The sequence below is a fragment of the Eleginops maclovinus genome, chromosome 7, assembly GCF_036324505.1.
Source record: "Eleginops maclovinus isolate JMC-PN-2008 ecotype Puerto Natales chromosome 7, JC_Emac_rtc_rv5, whole genome shotgun sequence".
In the NCBI taxonomy this organism is placed as follows: Eukaryota; Metazoa; Chordata; class Actinopteri; order Perciformes; family Eleginopidae; genus Eleginops; species Eleginops maclovinus.
Window position 1 is genome coordinate 20,096,092 of NC_086355.1, and position 14,014 is coordinate 20,110,105.

The 14,014-nt window shown below is 39.6% G+C and overlaps 1 long non-coding RNA gene across 1 annotated transcript; it reads right to left on the reverse strand.

Annotated features, from left to right (window-relative positions):
- Window positions 1-298: 298 nt before the first annotated feature.
- LOC134867556 (uncharacterized) lies at window positions 299-6,950 on the reverse strand. The gene is made up of 4 exons (XR_010166146.1): window positions 6,813-6,950; window positions 3,699-4,310; window positions 2,288-2,590; window positions 299-1,928 (listed from the first exon to the last, which is right to left on the reverse strand). It is a non-coding gene; the product is annotated as an uncharacterized LOC134867556 (long non-coding RNA).
- Between the last annotated feature and the right edge of the window lie 7,064 nt (window positions 6,951-14,014).

Below are 14,014 nucleotides of genomic sequence, written 5' to 3' on the forward strand. Positions count from 1 at the left end.
ACATCTACAACATCTGCAACGTTCTGATGGTTGAGTCACAGCTGCATCTTCCAGCTGATGCTTATCAAGCAGTGGATTTGTACCTGCATTTGAAGAATGAGATAAGATCTGCGCTCTAATTTGAGATGCAACTACATTTGTTGTGGTACAGGACAGGAGCATTGTCATTGACGTTTTACTTTGACTTTAAAACTGTAATGAACAGGAAACAAACAAAACCACAATAAAGAAAAGAAGAACAAGGAATCTTTATTGAACAAAATTGAACAATGTTATGCTCTTGACAGAACAGTACCAACATGCAAATATTTGTGTATGCAATCATTTTTATAAGTAGGCTACACGGACCGACCTTTCTGACTTGTCCAAATTATTAAACTAGACCTGTCTTTTGGACTTAAGCAAAATTCCAAACTCAGAGTACTGGCACATATCACAGCAAAATAAATGTTACAATAACAAAATAAAACAAAAATAAAAACAGTTCATCTGATTACATTTCCTCTCCTTGTAGTAGCCAGCACTGTTGTCTTAGTTGTAATACATGAATGAACAAATATGATCACAGACCTTTCTGACTAAATGTAAACCCAAATGGGTAAAACTTTATTTTACAATGATCAAACGTATCTAAATCCCTAAGTGCAGCGTAACAAACTGTGTACTAATACCATGCATTTACAGTGTACATAGGGTAAGGGTCAGTGGTTACATACATGATACATGATATTACATATTGTTACACAGTTTGTTACACTTCATGGTGTAGATACACTGTATTTGGGACCCCATAAAATAAAATGTTACCGAAAAATGTCATACCAATATCTGTGGAAGATGGACATGTGTAAATTCCCTTACATTCACTACACAATATCCATTGTAAAGCAGTCACCAGACAGGATATTGTCAAATTATTTTACGAAACTCAGGGTATGAGCTGTAGGTGCATGGTAACTCAAGAAACGCTCCACGTATGTGCTACAGGCCTGCGACTTAAACCACGCAATCTATTAAAAGTTACTTCGATTGTGTCTTTGCACAGCACAGTGGATCCTGTGCAGAAGCGTAAGAACATCTCAAATTTTTTTGGGTTGATGCTTCTAACATACCGTAGCAGGTGGTTAAGAGCTGTCTGCTCTTGTGGATTTAGACTTTCAGTTGGTGGCTTTATCATCTGGGCCACTTTCTTGTTAGTTGGCCTCTTAGATTCGTAAAGCTCCATTATGCTCTCTTTGGTTATGAGTGCTAGCACAGCATTGTGAATACTGGAGTGGAAACAGTCAATTATGAACTTAGGCTCTTGAATCAGAGCTTTGTGCACCATTGTTAAGATGGCAGCTCATAAGTTGTCTTTAGAGGGCAGGCAGTGTGAGCCCATTCTTGAGAAGATCTCAAGTAAGTCCTCTTCAACAGTTTCATCAATGTTGCCCTGTAGTGCTTTTTCAAGCGATGCACGCTCATTCCCTGAAAGAAATCTGGCAAATGACATCATCAAGAATTCTTCATCCACCGAACTAACTCCTTGACAACAGGCTAGAACAAAAGCTGGTGACAGTCTGATTGGCATGAATTTGTGGTCCAGGTATCCTTTCAACCACACTCTTTCAAGAGCTTGCCATTTCTTCTCGGAATAGTATGGTTGCAGTCTGGGTACTCGTTATTCTTCCCCCTCACACTGTTCCAAGAAATGTTCCCAGAACGCGGAGTATGCCTCTCTTGACACACCATCACTATCCACAGCTTTCTCATTTGTAAACTCCATTTTTAGATTAGCTTTCATTACTTTTGGTTCCATGAAGACATTAAGGACATCATCGACTATGTTTACTCGTCTTACTTTCACAAGGAGAAATTCCTTTTTCAGATTGGTCTGGTGCAGCTGGAAGACTGCTTGATGATTCAGGTCCGTCATTCAGTGTAGAGTGCTACAAGATTTAAAAAAAGGCAATTAGATGTGATTGTTGATTGATTCATCAATTAGTAAGTATAAAATGAATAAACATATTTGACAATCAATATATTAATCAGCATGAAAAGGTGTGATTAGGTACAGTAGATATTATAAATGAAATAGATGTGCTGCTTTTCTCTTGTTACATCACAATAAATAGAATGTCTTTTAATTTGGAATATTTGGATGAAAAATCAATCTGAAGACATTGGCAATTTCTCACTGTATTTTGTACATTTTATAGACATTGTAATTATAAGAACAACTCTTCAAATGGATCAATAATGGCAGTCATCCATGGCAGTAATGTTAGAGCTTAGTTCTAAACTATACCTGCATACTGTTAAAGTCATGTGGATTCCAGGGAAGGGTGAAGTCTTGATTATCCCCATCATCACCAATAACGGGTCCAAAGTGTACTTCGAATTCCTCAAGAGATGCTTGGATGGCAAGGGCAAGATCTGCCTCATAATTTAACGACTGGTTTGCATCTTGATTTGACTCAGCCATTAAACATTCATCTTCAGATCCATGGCTGCTTGTTGATTGGCAAGTATTGGCAGATGGTGGATGCAGAACCTCTGTTTTACTCATCACAGGAGTTGCTTGTCTTGATTGGCTGATTGGTTCTCCTGTCTGTTGATAATTCAATTAAAAAACATACAAACAAACGTGCAATTGTTACCTTATCTTTGATTTTGCATCATCTGATCCAAGCAGTCATGTGTACTATCACATTCACACCTTGCACCTGAGCAAGTTCTTTTTCCTGGTATATGCATTGAGTTAATGTGGCATTGAATTGAAAACCATTGGCCCATTTCCATTAGCTGCAGTCAAAATTTAAGCTCAAATTACATTGGTTGTTCGCAACGAAATCATGATCTCTCCATCTCTCTGTCCTCATAGATTTCACCTGTGATTTATTCTAAACATAGCTGCTGTGTCATGCAGATGTAACTTAAATGCCACTACAGGAAACTATAACTTTTAATACATATGTTTTTGTTAGAATCTTAAAAAGTAATTTTTGAACATTACTGCACAAATTAATCTCCATACAACACAAGTTCTATCACAGACTGGGTCCACGAAATGAGGCTTATGTTTTCAGCCACACAATGTCCAACTGTTCAACAAAATCTTTCGGAACTTGTTATAAGTGTAGGGAGAAGTCAGTGGAGCAAATATAACCTCTTGTTGCAACTCAACTACCACCCTTGATCAGTTTTTTACTTTGCAGGCTTCTTGTTCCTAATAGATTTGACATTGAATTAAGACAATATATTTATCTTCACAAATCACTGAGGCTAACAGTGAATGTACAGTGCACATTTAATAAGACCAACAGTAGCCTATATTCACTGTTGTCCTCCGGAATGACACTTTAAGTGAGAAAGGCCCGCAGCAGCTAAGCGCCTCTCTGGCGGCGCACCTTGACTTATCATACACGAGTCTTTGTCAAATTCTGTGGCCCATTACTATTCAGTAATTACTCTGTTATTTTCATTTTAGAATCTGAAATACATGTTTGTCTAGCCTGGCTATAACCAGACCAAGCTCAATCTTATTTACGCTGCAGGGCGAAATCAAATCGCCGGCATATCGGGCTGGGTTTACCCAGTCTAATGTTTGTCCACAGTGGGCTACCACTTGATAACCACCTCCCGCCCCAGATTTCACAATTAATAGCCTATCAATATAAATACAATATAGTATTGATACGAGGCAGAAGATACATTACCTTCATTGGACTCTCCTCTGGGGGCTCAAAGTCCGATGATGCATCAGATACCGGTGTCACGTCTTTAGCCAGTGTGGTTGTGTAGACGCGCAACATCTTTAGTTTGGTCTGCTCGTACAGCTGGCCCACTGTGACTTCAGGGGATACTGTGCTGTGACTATAATCACGAATATCAAATTCGAAGTTTGCCATCGGCCCTTTGGACGAATGTCCATTTGGAAAAAACAAGCCTTTGCCTGTCTCCAGCAGTTCTCTCATCGTTATTGATTTCCGGACCGAAAGGTGTCGTGTTCCACCTCCCTTTTTGGTTTTTATTTGGTGAAAAGTGCCGTCCTCAGAATGGAGCCATCCCATCTCAACCCGCCGGGTATCTTTGACGGCATGTTGGTTTCCAATACCAGGGCCTTCTTCTGGGTTGTCAGGAGTTTTCCTATGGTTTTCCCCTAGCCTCTCTCTTACTTTTTGCATGAGAGAAGACTTAACTGTCTCCACTCCTCCTGACTTCACATTTTTTTGGCGACAAAATGCACGGATTTCAAGTCGGTCCCCATATTGTTCTATATACTCTCTTAGCTGCTCATCAGTCATAACACCTATGACGTCGATGTCGATCTGAAAGGCAAACGTATAAAAACATCAACAGGTATAGCCCTGAGGAGACGATTGAATTCCAACACAGAAATTGACACACTAAAAGGGGCAATTTCAGCATTTGGATGTAAACACCATAGACTATTGACTCGTTTTTTTAACTGTTCATAGTAGGCTATGCGGTGAAAGACGCACACTAATGTGGCTAGACCGGCCTACTGGTCTCTTTCGAGATCTTCAATGATTGTATTTTGGACATATAGATGGAATACGCAGATATAGCCTACCTATATACCAGCTGATTTGTTTAATTTTAGGCCGCGGCGTTCTGCATAACTGTCCGCAGGTGTTGCTTGTAGGCCTACGGAAATCCATTGAACGGAAGGTGCTTGCACCAGAAAGATAGAAATATTACTCTATAGTGACAGTCTATTGTTTACTTTATACAAGTTAACATTCATTCTCACCTTATCTGCTTTTAGTTATTACCCTGTCAGGTATATCTCATGACTTCATGTACAAGTATATGCCTGCACATCTGATGGCTACTTGTTTTCGAAATACTTTCTCTTTCGCGTGAGCACGAGAAACTTTCGCGTGAGCACGGGAAACTTTCGCGTGCGCACGGGAAACATTTAACTTTCTTTTATTTCCCCATGTCCCTTTACGGGTTCCGTGGTTATCAAATTAAATGCATATTGCTTATTTTATGCATTTGTAATAATCATGCTTTTTATGTGTATGCAATATTTCCTCTGACGTAGAGACACGTTAGTGTAATATTGGAGGGCGAGACTCCCCAAATAAAGACCTGCAGCAGCGGTCTCTATCACTGCCCCTTCTGCACATTTAAGGGTGCACAAATGATGCTTGAGTACCACATTAAAGGCCATGCTTCAGTGAGGCACAGAGGTACACCTTCTTTCTTTATTGAAAATATTTGATGTTAACTTATTTTACATTTCCCATATTATGTATTTTACTTAATTGTATAACTTGTCACTTTATTGTCATTCCTTTCTTTAAGAGTTCACAATCATAAAGTGTGGTCTGAGTTGCAGAAGTTCAACACACTTTCATTGTTGCTATTGCACACAAGCCTTTATAAACAGAGCACACTTTGTGAAGCACTTAAAAGCACGTAAGCACCCAGTGGCCCCTCAAGTGCACACAGTAGAGACACAGAACACATTCTGTATTTTTTCTAGACAATACTGAACACCAATTGCAGAGCGAAGTGGCATCTGGGAACTTGGTATGCATTCTAATGTGTGTGATGCTGAAGGCTTAATGCATAGCAAGATCAAATAGTTGTGATGACTTGTTAAGTACTTATAGATATCACTGAAAACCTTCAGTAATAGTTGCTTTTATTTGCATGCCTTCGTGGTTTTGGGGAAGTGGGAAATCATTTTTTTTCACTCAGAGCCACTAGTCTTACTGTTTATTCTTACTTTTTCTCCAAGGAAAAATATGCTTTCCTGAGAGACACCATCGAGGCAGCAACATGTTTGATTGATTTTGTTGATTATTTGTAATAATAATAAGTTATTATTTGTTTAATTAGTTTGCTGTGATTATTATCTTTTCTTTATATTTGTTTTCTGTTATTTTTATATCAAGTGTTCATTATGTTGTTTACTAAAAACATGATGTTGTGGCCTTCTGAGTCTGGTATAAGTTAATGTACAAAGCACATTCAGCTGCTCACTATAGTCTGTCTACATTGCAATGAGGAAAATGTTTTTGGTAAATGTAAAATGTTACACAATGTGTCATTAGCATGGCAGGATGGGTAGTAACTATATATTAACAATGACATAATAAAACAAAAGTTTTAACATTTATCAAAACAGACGGATGACTCATCACGATATAAGTAACGGACTACTACTGCAAGCAACAACAAAACAACACCAGACTTAATCGAAAAGGCTGGCAATTAAATTGGCATATATAACCTTGTATAACATAACTCACACATTCTGGAAGTATGTTATAGATGTTTAAATAACTATTTCTTCCTGCAAATATGAGACTTTTATTGCATTGTTATTAGTTCACAATGTTGTAGGCTGCTGTGTTCATAATCTTTTTCTTCATGCAGTATTGACATTTGTCAATGTGCTGCCAGGAGGTTACCGCCTCGATCTGCGGCCTGCAGTCAGGGGTACTTGGTGGGCGACTCCCACCGTCAACATCTTCTCAGTCTACCTCCCGCCCGCTCTCGGCTAATCCAAATATGGACATAGGGTTTGAGTTGAAGCGGGCGTGGCTACTGAAACACAACCATCTAGCTCGAAGCTACCAAGCTAGCGAAGGCTTCCAAGCTAGGCTACATGCTACCGTATGCTACTCGCGGCCCTATCCCGCTAAAAGTCAACAGCACACCCTGTGGTCTCGTTGCTCCCGGTTGCCGGTCGTGAGCAGACGATCCTTTATACATTCCATGGAGCAGACACACTGATGATTAGTGCTAACGGTGCTAAAATATAAATAAAATAATAATACAATTTCACTTACCGACAAAACTGGAGACCAGACTTCCTGGACGGTCTGTTAGTACAATTAATCGCACAGCAAGCCATATTATGTCTGATATTTGCATTCAAAACGCTTCAACACCACCAACATCTCCTACAGGTCAAGTGTAGTGATTGTTAGCGGAGCTAGCAGAGCAGACAAGCGGCTAGCGCCCAATGACGGTGCTAACCTGTCAATCAAAGTGACCACGCCCTTAATTATGCATAACTTTAAGCCTTAATATAATTAAAACGGGAGAGTTATATAGAAATTCACCCTCCTCACAGTTGTCATGACTAGGGAAATTAGCTATAGAGACCAAAACCAATTTTTTTTAGCTAAATTGAATTATTCATCCTCCAAATCATATACCTCACTGTTGGTATAAGAGGTTATTTATTAACGATTAGCTCCTTTAATTAGTTTGAAAGGTGCAGGAGAAGAGCACCACGGACGGTGTGAGATACGGACCCAAGAGTTTTTGTGTTCTACAAAATGGACCATGATGTTTATGCATACCTCCATCAACGGGACTATTGTGTGCAGGTCGCCATCTCACAAAATTCTCTTGCAAAATATTAGACGCCTCAGAAATCGGCAGTGCAGGGGGAAGCACTCCACGCACAATACCCTCATTAATAGTCGACAGCAGTGGCCCCGTCTAATTATGAAGCTCATCAATCAACCGTAACAAGCGCTGTCATCGATATTTAGTCGAGAATAAAAGCCGGCATGCTCTGCTTTATATGCTAAGCGAGATGCCACGGAGAATTTGCAAGTTCCCAATCTTGACACTAATGGCTCCCCGTAATTTGATGAATGATGTATTAAACCGAGGTGCAAACTTTGGGAGAACTGGAGGAACGAGCTGGGACATGCAAACAAAAGTCACTCCCCGTAATTTACTCACGGAACTCTTGACCTGGAAAGGGAAGGAGGGAGGGACGGAGGCAGTGCACCGTCACCTCGACACCTTGGAAAAACTGAGCAGGGACTCCGGTGATTTTCTCTGGCAAGCTGTCATTGTCATGCAAAGGGCAGCTCCGTCTCTTGCTAATTAACGCCTCTTAATTATAATGAGTTGACTGATCAGCCATGCATATTAGCAGGAAGAGAGGATAACAGTTGATGCTGATGTTGATGATCAGCTATTGCTCTTTGAACCACAACACTACACTTATACCGGTGTATTTATAATGAGCACTGTGACCAAATACACTGACACAATTTGCTCCACAGATTGTAAAAAACCTTATAATAATAACTTCAGCAGAAAGATGGTTGAATCATTGCAAACGATGGGAATAATCCTCTCAAGAAAACACGGAACATTGTTCTAAGGCAGCTGCTCTTTCATTGTTTACAGCAGTGGCGGCTCCTGACAAATTTCTCAGGGGGGGCAAAAGTTGTGATGATGGCTAAGATGACCCATTCAATGGGTAAAATAATAATAAATAAAAGTCAGATAGCCAGCTTTACAGTGTCACATCTCATTGTTTAATTTGGTTTTCAACCACTAGATGCAACCCCAGACATAAAATATACAATACATTTGGTTCCACAATAAAACACACATTAACAGATAGTTTGTCATCTAATAGTTTGCCCTTGAAATCACTTTTAGCACAGTCTACAATTTATAGCCATCATGGATGCCATAGCAATAATCAAATCAAATTATACTATAATCAAAACTGTAATTAATCAAAATTTTCCAGAACATATTCCATTTACCACTATACAGTTTACAGGTTTAGTAAAGGTATAGAAAACCAACAGACCCAACAGGCATGACGTGCATGCTGCTGATTCTGTGAAACTGAATCATTTACTGAAAGGGGCGTGTTCAAAAAAATAGCAGTGCCAGGTTCAACTATTGAGGTCATTGATTATGTGAAAAAAAATAGGTGTTAAACAGATGGCCCCTATTCAAGGATCAAGGCAACTGATGCTGCATATGCTGGCTGTGCATTTGTCCTTGAAAAACAGAGTAAAACGGGTTGTTTAAGACACTGTTAAGAAGAAGAGCATTCTTTGATTAAGAAATTAATAAAAGAGGGGAAAACCTATAAAGAAGTGCAGAAAATGATAGGCTGTTCAGCTAAAATGATATCAAACGCTTTAAAATGGCAGCCAAAACCATCACCACCAGGTGAGGAAGAAAAAGAAAAACAACTATTCGAAGGGATCGGAGAATAACCAAAATGGCAAAGGATCAGCCAATGATCAGCTCCAGGAGGATCAGAGAAGATCTAAGATTGCCTGTGAGTACTGTAACAATCAGACAACGTCTATGTGAAGCCAAGCTACCACCAAGAAGCCCCCGCAAAGTCCCATTGTTAAAAAAAATACATGTAATGAAGCGGTCACCTTTTTAAACACACTGCTATTATTATGAACATAACTGTATTTGGCTGGCAATATGCAATCAATACAACTATTTACAATTCAACATTTGGAGAGTACAACATAACACAACTCACCATTTAAGAACACACTCACTCATCACTTGTATTGAAATTTAGCTCGCCTCTCTTTCAAGCAAGCAAAGCGATCAATCACCCTCTCGTTGAAATCAGGCATGTTCCTGACCAGTAAATCCAGAAAATCCGCGGCTGTATGTTTTCCCCGCTTTTGTTGACACCTGCTTGATGTTTAAATTTGGTCTGGGTGGTCCCAATTCTTTAACAGCCAATTTATCCGCATTGCTTCGACGACTGAACGGTAATTCCCTCAGGGAAACGATGGAATTGCAGTTGCCAGCCATGATGATTCGGCGCCGCCGAATCATCCGCCGATCGACCGCCGATCGACCGCCAGACGCGCGCGCTGTACGTCCGAGCACGCATCAGTGCGTAACTGCGTATGACGAAATCACGTTAGGGCAAGCCCCCCCGGAGCCCATAGAAATGCATTGTATCGTTCGATTTTTGAAAAAACGAGTCTCAACATGTAAGTCTATGAGAGCGCCTGGGGCGATTTTCAATCTGACTGATATCGCCCCAAGGGGGCGGGGCTACTGGTTGGACAGTGACATCCAGGCTGCTGATTGTCGCAGCGATATTCAGGCTGCTGTTTGGACTATACTATTAAGACTTAGACCGGCAAAATAAACTCTTTTCTCTCTTTTTTTTTTCTCGTTTGGCTTAAGGAGGGCGGTGCACTATCGCCCCCTATGGGCCAGCCGCCCCTGGTTTACAGCATTATGTTCAGCCGTTATTAACAGAAATGTTTTTGTTACCGTGTTTTTTGATCTCTTGGGAGGTGAGATATATGCACCACTAACACACGCTCATTGGAATTCTTCCTTACAGCACTGTAATATTTCCCTGTAATGAAGCCATTATTTTCGCCTGTATCAAATTTGGTAGTGTGAGGTTAATGGCTTCATTAGGCAACAAACTGCCATCCAGTGCCTGCGTAACGCACTTTGCCCGCCTGGTCCTGGCTATATTTTATCCTTTGCCATCTATGAAAGTATTAAATTACGGGGAAATGGATTAGCCCAGGCTAACAACATGGAATGCTTTTATTGCGGACTGCGGTTCAGTGCGACAATTTATAACAACAACTGGGTCTGGGCTGATGATTTAACTCCCTGAGGGGCGCGGTGCCAGATATGTGTCTGAAAGCCTGAGAGGAGGAGACATATAGAGATATACAGAACATAATGAGAGGGAAGAGAGAACAGAACAAGACTCATTGTCCTCCAGCAGTCTTTTTGGTCAAGAGCTCTTCTGAACTTCTCTTTTGAAAACACTTCTCTGGTGGAAAAAGGACCAAGAAAAGTAGAAATAGGCTTCATTGACTGATAAACCAGCACTGATAAATGCTCCTTAACATTGTAGACAGTGTTTCATTTGAAGAATATGATTATATTTTCAAAAAGGGTCTATTTTCTACTTTTTACTACAATTACCAATTAATAAATAAGGTACCTGTTTATTCATTCATCCTAATTTTTGCAGAAATAGTGACTCTTTTCGGTTAATTAAACCTTTATATGCAGTGTAAGCACTTTAACAAAAGTAACACTGGCCTATTAACACATCCAGTAGATGCAGGGCAACATTAGCATTGTAAATATAATTCTCACACAACAATTAAAAAGAAGCCCCCTATTTTTGTCCAAGTATAATAGCCAACCACCCATCCATACTAGGTTGTAATGTATTTAGGTGGCGGAGGAAATAAATCTAATACAAATATATAATTTTTTTTAAACAGATGAATTAATAAAACTGAAGAAAGAAGAAGATGTGAGGGGGGGGGCTCTTTGGACTGGGCTTCTATATTTTTTACAAAGGCTGTAATTAAAAAAAGGGTTAGCTTTGAGAAATACGTAACATTTAATTAGCAAAAATTATTTTTAAAACTTTTCTTCCCGTCTATGTTATGAAGTCCAACATTCCCCCCTACATTTGGCTCTGTGTTGGTTTCCACAAATTCATCGAGTCATGGGGTTGCTTAAATATGCACCATATGTTGCAGGACATACAAGAACCTGAGAATCAAAAAACCAGGACTCAAATACAAGCTGAACTAACGAGGGGATGAAGTGAAGGTGTGCAGGAGGTTAGGCGGCTGCAGGGTTGATTGGGAAAAGGTGCAACTAATAAGGCCAACACAGACAATCAAACAGGCGGGAAAACACAAAGAAGTGAATCTCAAGCCTTGGGGTACGGTCGGATTGTCAGAAAATCAGCTCCTATCGTCTATTCATCTCTACTATTCCATGACCCTTGTGTAAAACGTCACGGAGTTGAGGAATAGTGGATAGGAGAATTCAAAACGATTTAGGAAAAGCGACTGAGGTGCTTTGAGCATCCGAATGCATTTACACTATCCCACGTATTTATGATGCGCCAGTTATTAATGTGCGTCTGCTGTGGGGGGGGCTACAGTTTCTATAAAGCAGACTACTGAAAGTGCATTTACTTTGCACCGTGCTCTCTGATGGTGTTGTTTTACGCTTTATGAACGAGGACAACAGAGACTGTGCTGCCTTCAGGCAGATATAAAACATTTTGGGACTTTTATTTAATGTGAAATTCATTTAGCAGGAATACTTTTATTTTGACATAATGTCACAGTGTTAGAAACAGGAAGTAGGGAGTAGGGAGTTAGTTGGAGCAAGGTTAGCTAACGTTAACATGCTGTGAAAGGGCTCCTTCTCACGAAACGTGGACTCATTTGCCCCAGCAGAGGCATCACTTGTATGTATTCCTTTCTTAATGTTGTTAAACTTTGTTGTAATTTATAATTTCATAGTTTATGTCGAATTCATGTTGTTAAAAAGCAGTTATAAAAGTAAATGGTTTAAAAACGATTTTTTGAAGATGTTAGCTAAATGTTAGCTACAGGTCAGTTTAGGCACTGCAGTCAACAGTGAATGTCAAGGTCATTAGCTTAGCTTGTCTAGTTGATGTATGTTAACTTTCCAACCAAGTAGAACCTAATTATATTTCTCATTGTTTTATTTTTAGTTTCACTTTCCTGACTTTGTGATTTTGTGAAGAATTTCAATAAAGACTGCATCACGGATAAAGGAAAGTTTAGCTCACTGTCTAGCTGGGTTCCCACACCTTAGTGAGGACAGTACAGAGACATATATTCATTACAAAGGTTGGAATTGAAATAAAAAAGGAAAGTGAAACTTATGCTTGTCACCTTCACCCTGCAGTCCACACGTATTAACCCCACATGAATCCCAATACGTATGATTATATGAAAATATTTTAAAAATAAATACAAATGTGTTTATAATAAACTAGTTATGCCTTAACCTACCACTTTGAATATCACAATTCAAACATGTTTTAAAACGTTTCAGAAACCCCACACAGCTCAGTAAACACTGAAATGTGGACTTTATTTGATCATTTCAGTAAAAAAGTAATGTTCATATTTCTCCTTTTGATTAATATAGAGCTGAACGTTCAAAACATAGAATCTTAGCAAGTTACGGTATAAGTTTTAAACTACTTAATAAGCACCGTAACTTTCATGAAATGCATTTCTCGTCACGAAAGGCTAATTCCGTGAACGGCCGAAAGTTGTGTCACAGAAAATGTTGTAGCCACGAGGCATTGTGGGACAGCATTTTCTCCTTTGCTTTTGTAAAGGAAGGTCCAGTGTTTCCTAAGCCAAAGGAGGTTATAAAGGAAGTTTCAAATCACCCAAGTCTGAGTCCAAGTCACAAGTCTGAGTCATCCTGTATTAATCTGAGTGGATATGTTTGTTTAAATCTAGCTGTTGCTTTGGTTCTTATCAATCAATATTTGTTAGTGTCTACATTGCGTTTATCCTCTTATTTTCTGCATTGCTTTTATTCAGTCTATATACCTGCTACTAGCACTTTGGGCTGCAATTCTTGAATAATAGGTGCACACAGCACAATGCAGAGTACGGGAACTCGCCTCGCAGCTGTACAAGCCTGTGGCTGAGTACATCCGGACTTCAGACAAAACTTGTTCGAGTCCGAGACCAAGTACAATCAGCAATATGCGAGTTCAAGTCCATCAGTGCGCGACACCGAGTCGAGTCACGAGTCCCAAAAATCGGCACTTGAGTCCAAGTCCAGGACTCAATTACTCCATCTAGGGTGGCCATTTCCATAACACCAAAAAGGAGGACACTTTGGGATTATCTTTTAGTTTTTATCCTGGCTTCACTGAATCCTTCAAACTCAAAACACATAAAGACTGTAGTGTACTAACCACATAGTTGAATGTCTATTTTAGATACTTTTGCCCTTTCCTGGCTGCTTCCAAGAGCTTTTTGTTTGTATGGAGTCTACATGTCTGTGCACTCAAGTGTGAAGTTGACACAAATTTGCTTGACACTGTCCACATCCAGACGATTTCTCTCATTTCTCCATGCTGAGGTCATCATTGAAAACATACGTTCTGTATGTGCATTGCTCAAGAGTTGTGGACTCGAGTCACATGACTTGGACTTGAGTCAGACTCGATTCATGATATTGATGACTTTAGACTTGACTTGACAAAATCTAAAAAGACTTGCACTTTGACTTGGACTTTAACATCAGTGACTTGCTACTTTCCCCAAACCCAAAGATTAAAAAGTAACGTTTTTTTCATTCCCGATTTTGCATTAAGATCTTTCATCCGCAAATTTACATATTCACTGAAATTTACATATTCACTGAAATTTACATATGAGCCTCCCTCACCTCTTCG